The following is an 11,216-nucleotide window of genomic DNA, read 5'->3' as shown; positions in this document are numbered from 1 at the left end:
ATGCCAAGGATTCAAACCGGTCCTAGTCTTGCCCCGGTTAGGAGACTGGTTGCGTGTTGTTATGTCACTGCTGCTTTCATGTTGTGGACTCAGTGTGAGTTGGAAATGTGCTGTTTGCAGGTCTGGTACCCCCCGCCCAACCCACCTCACCCTCCCAGGCCGGCCTGCCTGCCTGTCTCCCCGATCCCACCGCACATCGGGTCAGAACCAGGTCTGCTGCCTGCTTGGATCTGAGCCTTGGGGAAATGAGATGGAAATCCCGTCTCCTTGATATGTTCCACACTGGGTCAGGACCAGAACTAGCTGGGTACGAGTCTCCTGGTGCCGGTCCATAGTGGGCTGGAGCAGAACTAGTTCCTTAATGATTCATTCCAGCCGCTACGTGAACAGTGCTAGAGCAGGGGATGGGAATCCGTGATGGATGGATCAGAACCAGACCCGGTCTTCTCCGGGTCCCTCTTCCCCTCCCACTCCCCCTAATCCATTCTCACCTGGGTCAGAACCAGTCCAGCTGGCTCAGTTTTGTGCAGTGGGGTGTGCGGGAGAGAAATCCCTCACTCTCTGATCCCTTCTGTACGGCTCAAAACCAAGTCTGGTTCTCCCTGTCTCAGTGAGTGTAGTTTACTCCAGTCCCATCCAGAACTGTGTGAGCTGATCTCCTTGTACCTGTGAAGGAGCCATACCCCCGGGGTGGCTCTGTCTGGTCAGGCCTGGTGGGGGTGAGTTGTTATGTGGGGAGGGGAGGTCTGATTTCCCCCCCCGGCCCCATAAGATGGGTTCTTTGAACTGTTTGTATGGGGGAGTCCCCCTGGATACGGATCTGAATTTATATACCTCATGTTTTGGGGGTTTGTCGTATATATGTATGTATATCTATCACGTCACGCTTGAAGATGACGTTGGCGCTAGGATGCTTAAAGGAAACGGTACTTAAGTTAGACCATGGGGGCGAGGCAAGCTGGGCGGCCATCTTGAAAGAGAGGCGCCCAGTCAGGCTTGGCCACATTGCAAAATGGCCACCACACGCCCCTCAGGAAGGTGGGAAAAGGGCACAAATACGCTCCTGTTAGTGTGACTCTGTGCTGTTTGGAGGGGGGCAGGGGGCTGATTGGAAACATGCCTGACCTGGGGTTAGCCTCCATGTTGGGGAAACAGGAGCCCAGTAAAATCTATAGTTCATCCATAACCCTGCTCAGCCTCTGTGGTGCTGCGACCTAGTGGCCTCTTTGCAGCTAGTGAGTGAGGTGGGTCCCATGGGCTATGCGCCAGGTCCCATCCCTGTAGTGAGATGGGGAAGGGGTGGGTGAGGTGGCTCCCTGCTGGGATCCTGACCCTTTCCTGTCTTGTTGCTTAGTTCTTTGGCTTCTTGGGCTTTCCTGGCTTGGGGATTTTCCCCTTGCAGCCCTTGTGAAGTCCCTGTGGGGCAGAGGAGAGGGGAGCAGGTGATGTGGCTGGGTGGGGGTAGGTGAGGCAGGACTAGGGAGGGATAGGAGTTGCGATTGGCTGCAGATGGAGTTTGCCGGAGTGGTGGCAGGAGCAGGGAGAGGAGGAGAGGAAACCCAGAGGCTTCACAAGGCCTGTTCACCCTGCCCCAGAGAGATCACAGCAGCCGCCAAGCTGGGATGCCTGAGGAACTGATCCTGTTCCAAACTGCCTGGAAACCCCCTTCATTGCCACAACAGCCCCTTTTAGTGAGGGGCTGAGATCATCCTGTCCTGAGCACCCCTTTTGTCCCCCAGAGGTGGCCAGTGCCCCAAGACCCACCCTTTTCTGTATTTCCCATGCACTTGCTAATGATGGGGGAGTAGTCCTACCCCCAGACTAGAACAGGGGGGAAAAGGAAAAAAAACACTAAAAAATGGAAATGTTTTGATTTTTTTACAAGGCAAATGATGCTTTTTTGATTCAAAATTGCTTTCCATTTTCTTTTTTTTATCTTTAAAATGCTCTAAACTTGAAACTATCTTTTTTTTCTTTGAGTTGCCAGAATTTTTTGGTTTCTAAATTATTATTTTTTGAACCACCAGCAAACTGAAAATGCTGTTAATCACACAGATCTCCCCCCAACCCTTGAGATTCCCCACTGTGCATATCTGAGCTCCCTGCCCTAGCCTCCCCCACATCCTCTATCCCCCTCCAAGTATATCTCAGCTCCCAGCCCAGTCCCATATTCCCCCTCCTAGCCAGTAAGATTGTCACACGTTACCCAGCCCCTACCCCTGTTGCGCTAGCAAGGAGTGGCCTCCAGTCTGACTTGGTTTCTAGGATAGGGGAAGAGGCTTGGAAGGGGTCACCTACAGGCCCCTGTGATTGTTCCTCCCAGGGAGGGGTGGGGTGTTGATTGTCTCTTCCTCCCTCCCCCTCCAGCTGTGCTTTTGTTTTATTTCTAACTGTGGTTTTATAGGTTTCAGAGGAACAGCCGTGTTAGTCTGTATTCGCAAAAAGAAAAGGAGTACTTGTGGCACCTTAGAGACTAACCAATTTATTTGAGCATGAGCTTTCGTGAGCTACAGCTCACTTCATCAGATGTTTACCGTGGAAACTGCAGCAGACTTTATATACTCTGTGTGTATATAAAGTCTGCTGCAGTTTCCACGGTAAACATCTGATGAAGTGAGCTGTAGCTCACGAAAGCTCATGCTCAAATAAATTGGTTAGTCTCTAAGGTGCCACAAGTACTCCTTTTCTTTTTGTGGTTTTATACTTTCTCTAGAAGGACCAGGGTGGCTGGGCTGTGGGAAGGGTCATCCCTCCTCTCTGTGTATCCTCGTGGCATTGGATGCGGGGTGTGCGGCTGGGGTGGGGCAGTGTCCTGCTGTATATTGTGTTCTGTTTGTGAACGGTGCGCTGTGCCCATCTCTCTGGTGTGTTGCCACACGATGGCGCTGCCCGCTCGTGTGGAGTGTATGTGCCAGTTTAATAAATGGAGAGCTCTCCCACCAGGTGGTGGGGGCGTTTGCTGTCTGCATCACCCGGGCCTGTCCGTGTGTCTTTTGTTACCCGTTTGTGGCAAGTGGTCATGTGAGAGCCTCTTCCTTCCAGGGGGATGGTCAACCCAAGGCCAAGAGGGAGTTACGGAGTCTGGTTCTCATTCACCAGCAGAAGTTGGTTCCATAAGAGAGATTCCCTCGCCCACCTGCTCTCGCTGATAATCTGGGACGAGCATGGCTGCCAACAATCTTTTCGTATCAGTGAGTTGAGTTGAAACAGTTCTCTGCTTTGGTCTGTCTGAGCAGGCACTGCCCCTCTCACTCTCCAGAGGTGATGCCCCCCTCCTGAGCTGTGAGTGTTTAATTCCCTCTACCCCAAGGTAGAGGGCTGAGTTCACAAGTGGTAGAACAAGGTGGGTTATACTAGGAGTCACCACTAAAAACCTGGGATTGTTTCCCTAGGGAAGAGCAGGGCCCATCTATGAAAAATCCCTCTTGATCTAGGAATCTGTTCACCCAAACACATGCTGGATTTCATAGACTACAACACAGTATATACATATATATTTTTTTACAGGTTTTTTTAATGCATTGTCCCCTGTGCAATTAACTGCTAGCTGAAATAAAAGAAAAGCTGCATCTTTCTAATCTATTGTGGAAACCTGCCAGAGGTTAGAGAGAGAAGGTAGTGGCTGACTCAGGATACTGAGTTCCTTTTCTATAATGGCATGTGAGCCGACTGTGAGTACTCAAAAAAGGGTAAGGGGGGGAAGGAATGGGGGCGAGAGAGGGGGTATTTTCAATAGAACTCAACCTTGAACCATTTTAGTTCTTGCTTTTATGGATGCCCCCTAGGAGCATGCTGGAAAAACTTCCTATGGATGGACAAAGGCCACGCCGCTCTTTGTGTCTCTCAATTTTTGCCCAAAAGCAGGCTCTTGGGCTTTTATTGGGGTTTGCTCTGCCTCCCGGGTTGCAAAGGAGGTCTGTCCATCCATTACCACCACCCTCTCCTGCAGTGTGAACATTATCCTGCCTTTCCAGCTGGGGAAACTAACATGGGGCAGGGGTGGGGACGCAGAGCTGTGAACGGAGCTCTGCCAATCTGCTGCTATAGCCCAGCAGCCCTGTGGCAGCCATCTCCCTGCAGAAGAGAGCTAAAGGAGGTCTGGGGCCTGTAGCATGAGAGAAAGGGGGAAGGAGAGCTGGGGGCGTAGGTAGGGGAGGTTCCCCTTGTTGAAGGATGACCCTAAAGACACCCCAAACTACACAGCACCCCTGGTGGGGCCATGTAAGCATAGGTGAGACAAGGGGCATTAAGCTGGTGTGGCTGGGCAGGGGGTGCCAGGGGTTAGAGAGAGGCAGGCTCCAGACTGAGGGTTCCTGGGAGGGGATGGGGGCTCTGAAATACAGAGTGCATGTATTTCCCCCTCCCTTGGTGTTGGCTCCCTGGCATTGCTGCATGGGAGGGTGGGTGTCTACGTGCCTATAGACTGAGATGGCTCTGAACTCTGCCCACCCCCCGCCACCACCTTGCAGGAGATAGATGACATCCCCTGTTCAGGCACCTCAGCGTTGCAACCCTGCCCTCCTCCTCCTGGAGCTGCCCATGGAGACAGGCTCCTGGCTCCTACCCTGGCTGGTTATGCTTTCCTCTCTACACCTGAGCATTGGGAAGGGGCTCATGACTTGGGGGGGACCCAAAAAGTGACACTCCCAAAGAGCTAGGTGCGAGGACAATGAGTCAGGTCCCTTTAAGGGACTTCAGGTTGGGCCCTGTGGAAATTGAGGCCCACATCTCATTTCGGAGAATTGGCAAAGGGGATTCAGGGGAGTGGGGTGGAGGTAAAAGGAGCAAAGACGCTCTGGGCTGGCCCATGAGGGGGACCTTTAGAGTGATCCCTGCACGGTGTAGTGCTGGGTCACAGGCCATCCCCCCCACCCACAGCCTGATCTCAACTGTGGCTCGTTCCCTACCACCCTGCTGGGTTAATTCCACCCCCACAGGTCAGCCCTGGGGGAAGGCTAGGGAGTTGCCCTCACTGTCTCTGCATTGAATCACTGGGCAGTTCAGAGCACAGACACTCCACCGGCTCTCTGAGGTGGACTTCAGCGTTACCCCTGCCCTGACTCCTGTGCACATATATCTCTAGCTCCAGGGGCTTGGACCCAGCAACAGCCTGGGAGGGGAGGGATCTCCTGTCTCTGCCCAGCAGAGGAAGAGGAGCTTGTGGCTCTGCCATGCAGCGTGGGGAGGGAAAGAAGAGTTTGGGTTCTGCCAAGCGGGAGCTCAGGGTTCTGCGCAGCAGGAAGCTTGTTGCTGTGCCTGGGGCCGGAGGGGGCTTTTCCCAGGAGAAGCCAGTGGGAGTTAACCTGTCTGGCTCTCCGGGTCAGGCTGGCATCTCCCCCCCAGCTCAGCAGCGGGGCCATACGCAGAGCTGTCTGGGACTAGGCTCTGTCCCTTTTCCACTGTGCGGTAACCTTTGGCCTTGTGCCTCCAGGAGCCATACGCAGCCAGGGCGATGAGGATGGCCAGGCCCGTGGCCGTGCCAGACAGGCCCCCTCCACCACCCAGCCCTGTGGCAGGGCATGGCTCAGCGGGATCCCTGAGCTGCCACAGCTGGGTCTGGGCGTCTTTGACCCAGCAACGCTCTCCCTTGGCATTGGTCACCAGGACTGTGTCAATGCCCACCAGGGTCATGGCGAATATAGGGAGGGAGCTGCGCCGGGGAGAGGGCCCCTCCGGTGAAGATCCCAGACTGGATGCAGTACTCTACTTGGCAGCTGTTGCTGATCAGAGCCAGGTGCTGGCTGAATCCCGCCAGGCAGCACTTCAGGTAGGGGTCATCCATGGTCCCCAGGTGGGTGCCCCCAGGGGGTTCCCTGTTTTGCAGCAGAAGAGCCCCCCTAGTCCCTGCTGACACACAGCTGGTGCACTTGTGCTGATAGGAGTGGGGGAGGAGCCCCAGCCCCAGCTTGGGGGGGCAGGTGAGGCAGATGCATAACTTTGCTGCATTCATGAGGATCCCTGGTGGACTCAGCAGGGAATGCGGAGTGCCAGTGACCACATGGTGGCAGCACAGGCCAGGGGTCCCAATAGCAGATTGGCCATCAGCAGATCTCAAAGCGCTTTCCAGAGCAGGTCGGCATCATTCTCCCTGTGCTACACATGAGAAAACCAACACACTAAAGAAGCGAAGTGAATGACCCCAGGCCAGAAAGCCAATGACATAGAACCAGCTCTCTCCAGCCACAATCTAGTGCCCTAGGCCACACAGTGCCCCCTTGCATTTCATTGGGAAAGAGCCTCTGGGAATCAAGATGGCTGAGAATAGGGGTGGGTACTAACATAGGCTCCCCCAGTGATATAAAATCAGCCCAGAAAGTTGCAGCATTGGCTTTTACGCTCTGGCAGCAGGGCTCAGCTGGTTCCACTGGGGCTTGAACCCAGGCCCTTCTGTACATAAAAACAGCTGGAACCAGGATTACACTACAGAGTCAAATACCACAAGAAAACTCCATTGATCTCCTAAGCAAAGGTCACAGCAGCTTCTAGGTCTATGCATGGATGATATTTTAAGGCCTAGATCTTCAAAGGTATTTTTAGGCACTTAACCCGCATTAAAAGCGATGGGAGTTGGGCACTGAAGTCTCTGTGAAAATGTGGGCCTAAGTCCCTTGCTGCATAGCTCTTCAGCTGCTAGAGCCTGTAGGTTCCTTGCAGTCCTTGGAGCCATTTCCCAGCCTGGTCTTGCATGTCAAGTGCATAGATCCATCTCCATGACTGGCCATGGGGAACTGCAGCAGCATCGACTGGAAGAGAGCACTAGAGGACACAGGGGCTGGCAAGACAAAGGCAGCAGGAACCACGCCTTGGTTTTTGATCCCCATCCAGACATGAGGGCACGGACTAAACCCGCCTCACGAGCCCAGCTGCAGCTCCTTTCTTCGCTCTCTGGAAGTGAGAGACCAATGCAGGGAGGTGTCATTAGTCGCACAAAGCAGGATTATGCTAAATTAGTACAATAGCTCCTTCTAGCTGTGGTTGTGATCCATGGACTTCTAACCATTCATAAACAGAAAGAAAACAGCCACAACTAGTGCCAAACAAATTGGCTTCCACCTGGTGTGAATTCCGGTTTTGTTACCATTGTTTACCAGGACCTACACCCCATTTGGAACTCTATAAAGTGCATAGAGACATCTAATGTCCGAATACCACCCTGCAGGTACAGATCATTACACTGGTAACAACACAGCTTTACTTAGGATTAGGGTCTACTGACATTGTGGAGAAATCACATTTTTCAAAGGTTGATCACAGCATAAATAGTAAATTTTGTGGATGTGTTCATACAGTATAAACACAAGTATTGTACTGTACAACTGTAATGTTTGTAAGTCGCCCTGGATAAGGATGTCTGCTAAAATTCAGAGTTAGAACCCCAATACCCTACCATGTTACCCTTACTTCTGCACTGCTGCTGGCAGCAGTGCTGCCTCCAGAGCTGGGTGCCTGGCCAGCAGCTGTTGCTCTCCGACCACCCAGCTCGGAAGGCAGCGCAGAAGTAAGGGTGGCAATATCATGACCGCCTGCCCCCCAATAGCCAGATTTCACAGGGGAGACCAGATTTCAGAATGTGTGACATGTTTTTCATGGCTGTGAATTTGGTAGGACTCAATTTATGATGTCATAATTGTGGAGTAATAAACAATTGAACAATATTAGAAATAGGATAAGGGCAGGGTGTGTAGATAAAGGCACTGAGAAGTCTCTTCATTTTTCTGACTGTGGCTGTCACAGCTCAACCTGTGTTGGGAATTAAGGCTGTGAAGCGTGAAGAAATATACAACGGGAGCCTTGTCTGATCTGGAGGACAATGGCAGACCAGAAACAGAACAATGTATCTAATGAAATCCAAAGCTTTCAGGATACAAGCACCATTTGTTTTACCCATTTCTTTTTCTCCCTAATCTCTAGGGAGCATTCCACAGGATGGGCCTAATGGGGAATGTATTTTATTTATTCCATTAAAAACAATACTGCATTAAGCTTGGGCGCTGGCAAAGCAGCAGATGCCAGAGCTAAGGGGCTATGCACAACCTTAACTCCGATTCCTTGGGTCTTTGCCTGATTGCATCACAGCCTGTAATCCCAGGGTCATCTACTACATCACCTTACCACCCAAGAGCTGCGACCGAGCTCTGTAGTTAGGGCTGGAGACCAGATTAGTCATCCCTAGTGTTTCCAGTGCACTTTTCATCAGGAGATTTCAAAGCATTTCACAAAGTAATTAGCATCCCCCTTTCATAGATGGGGAAACTGAGGCTCAGAGAAGGGATATGACCTGCCCAAGGTGTTGCAGCAGAGCCAGGAATAGAAGCCATATCTCCCGAATTCCAGTCCACAGCACCATCCACTAGGCCACATAATAGAACAGCCCCTCCCCGACCTTCTTAAATGCTTACATTTTTCTACACCTACTTGTGCTCCATCACTGTGCACAACAGTGGTCAGCTGGAGGCAATTGGTGGGAAGGATCCTGGGTGGCTTGATAGCTGGAGGAAGCGTAGAAACTGAAATCAGGTTTGCCTGTGTAACCCACACACCTTGTGGGTGTGATTCTCTTTCCCCTCTAGTGGCACAGGGACCATTTGAGATTAATGAATCTGCTACTGCTTTAGCTATGCACCATGTGGCTTTCAGCTAATGCAGTAGAGGCTAATGCATTTAGCTCCAGAGGTCCCAGGTTTGATCCTGCTTGCCGACAACCAGGGTCTGGATCTGGAAAATGCTACACCCTCAATGCCCAAAGCTCTCAGTATTGTTGCTCCTCTCGCTCTGGCAGCTCTCCCAGGTCTTTCCTTTCCTTCTCAGAGTCAAGCAGCTCCCAGTGGACTGGCCTAGGGCCCAGGTGCTCTCTCTTAAACCCAATCAGGAGGCAGCTGATCAATCCCTGTAACAAGGGGTTTCCCCAGTTGCAAACACAGGGGCTGGGTAATTGGTTTAGAAGCCTGTGTGTGCTGGAGACAGAGAAAGCCAGAAGCAGCAGATGTGAGCATGGCCCTGAGAGGAAGGACCTGCTGGGCTTCTTGGGCAGAGAGCCCGTTGGAGAGGCAGGTGTGGGGATTTCTGGCAATGAAGCTGCCTGCTGCTGTCAGGACTGTGTGTACATTCTTTGGAAATACACAAGATGCCACCAAAGAATAGACTTGACTCACATCATGGACTGACCCATGGTAACAGAAACAAGGCCCCAAACATCAGCTAATGGCTAATGGCTCCACGCTGGGGAGGAGCTCAAGTCCAGCCCCCCCCCCATCTGCAGCTTGCACACCATCACTGCATCTGCCTTCAACCCCCCTCAGGAACCACAGTGCCCTCTTTGCGACTTGGCCCTCCAGCCATGTTGTCATCCGTGTTCCCCCTTCTGGGGGTTAGCATTCCCGCCTAACAGTCCAGTCACTTCCCCAGTGGCGGGGAGGGGAGACCCAGGCCGCCCACAACTCCTGGTCCCAGCCCAGGGACCCTATAGATGGCAGCCACATGCTGCACCCCAACCAACTGCTCAGCACATTTTCCGGGGCCACTTCCCCACGACCCCAGCACCTTCTTCACCCTTACCTCAGGGATGCAGCGCGTCCGTCCTAGCAGCCAGCTGCGAGTTCCCTCGGTCCCCGCCAGCACTGCTCTGTCCATGGTGCCACAGGGCTCTCCGCCTGCTAGAGACACACTTCTTCCTCCTCAGGCTCCCAGCAGGTACTGACCACCTCTAGCCCAGGGGCTTCTTTTATGTGAGCCTGCTGGGCCCTGATTGGTCACTCCCTGCAGCCCTTCCCAGATTGCCTGTGCCCAATGCAGCCTCTCTAGGCTGATTGGAGGACTCACATCCGCTGCTCGCATGCAGGATTAACCCCTTTTACAGTGTGTGAGGTAGACACCCCATCACAAACCATCCCCCTCAAGACTGCATCCCTCAAGGGGTTGGGTGTCTCCGACCCTGCAGCTGCCTAAGCTGCATCCATAGCTCACCCCTTTCTCTGTCTGCCTCCCTCAACAGGGGACACACGTCTTCCTGGTCCTGTACATCATCGCTAAACTTTCCCCTCTGGTATGCTAGGTCTCCCTCTGCCCTTTGCAATGGCTAGTTTATCTTTTCACTTGCCCCACTGGGTCCCCCAGCACCTTTACATTCAGGGTCTGAGTCCCCCCACTCGCCACTGGGGAAGTGACTGAACAGCTGCCTGCCAGCCCCCGAGAAGGGGGGAGCACAGATCATGACTCAGAGGATACCCTGGTCCTTCTGCCGTGAGATGGACCCGAGAGCAGATGTGATGGTAGGGAAAGCACCGTTGGGAGAAGGTGCACCAACCTGCCAGCAAGAGGTGCCACTGTGGTGAGTCACACCTTGTCACAGGGGGCACAAATCACCCCCCACCGGCTTCCTAGAGACTGCTCCAGAGACCGCACTGATTTTTCTGAGGTGCCCCTTGTGGGGCAGATGTTGGTTGAGGTGTCCCTCTGCTGGCTGTCAGGGACCTGGAGAAGAGCCATAGGAGCCCAAGATCCAACGCAGATCTACCTGGCGAGCCTGTGTGTGCAGTGCCTTGCAGACACCCATGGAGTTTAAGGCCTGAAGAGACCATTAGATCATCGAGTCTGAACTTCTGTATATCACAGGCCTCAAAGTTCACCCATTTCCCCCTGCCCTGCGCCCAGTAACAAGTGTCTGGCTGAAGCATCTTCCCCCAAGGCCTCCCGACTGAGTTTGAAGGCCCCCCCGTGCCCTTGGCAGGCTGTGCCACGGTTACTCACCCAGCCTGGCAAACATCCATGCCTTGTTTCTAATTCAGGTGTGTCTGGCTTTAACCTTCCAGCTGTTGGTTCTTGTGCTGCCTTTCTCCACCAGGTTAGACACCCCGTCGGTACCTGGGCTGTTCTCCCCTGGGCAGAATGTAAAGGCTGCCATCAAGTCAGCCTCAGTCTTCCAATGGCCTGATGCAGGTGGGGATCCAGGTGGGCTGAGGGGGATGAGCCCCTCATTTTTCTGCCGTGGAGTAAACACTGCCTCCCTGCAGAAGAAGAGTCTCCATATGGGGAACCTTGTAACATGAGGCTGTAAGGTTGGGCCTGCAGATTTCACACATCCCTTAGCCAGGCAAATGCCCCAGTGTCACCGGCTGGATAAGGGCCCTGGGGTTCAGTCCATTGTGGTTATGGTCAAGAGTAGACGCAGCCCACGGCTTGCCAGAGCAATTCCACCTCTGGGATTCAGCAGAGCCCCG

Source organism: Caretta caretta, chromosome 6, assembly GCF_965140235.1.
Source record: "Caretta caretta isolate rCarCar2 chromosome 6, rCarCar1.hap1, whole genome shotgun sequence".
Lineage (NCBI taxonomy): Eukaryota > Metazoa > Chordata > Testudines > Cheloniidae > Caretta > Caretta caretta.
This window is presented reverse-complemented; position numbering follows the sequence as displayed.